We start from the raw sequence: 497 nt of genomic DNA on the forward strand, positions 1-497 counted from the left end.
TGCTAAGTCGTCCAGCTTTGTTTGTTAAGTCGTCAAGGATAAACGGGTTAGTTTTGCATTTGACCAAATTGTGTCAGATATTTGTCTTTTTCTGGACGACTTACCAGTAATTCGTCTCCGGAAAAACAAAAATTTCAAAATTTTACTAAAGCTAGACGACTTATTTGTAAGTATTCTCAAGTTAGTTTGCAATTCGAAAAAGAAACTTAAATGTTTAACTTTGCCCAGACGGCTTACTTGAAAGTCGTCCAGGCAGAAGACGTACGAGAAAGTCGTCTGAGATAAGCACTACAAGAAAACACATGCTTAACGACGAAAATTAACGAGGAAAAACAATCCTCGTAAATTTGCGTCGAGTTTACGACGAATTTACGTGAAAAACTAAAGTCATCGTTATTTCCTCGTAACGTAACGACAAAACTGTTTCGTCGTAAAGTGGATGTAATTTTACGAGTATTTTACGAGGAAAAACTATTTCCTCGTAAATACGACGTAAA

The sequence above is a fragment of the Brassica oleracea genome, chromosome C1 (assembly GCF_000695525.1).
Source record: "Brassica oleracea var. oleracea cultivar TO1000 chromosome C1, BOL, whole genome shotgun sequence".
NCBI classification, from domain to species: Eukaryota; Viridiplantae; Streptophyta; class Magnoliopsida; order Brassicales; family Brassicaceae; genus Brassica; species Brassica oleracea.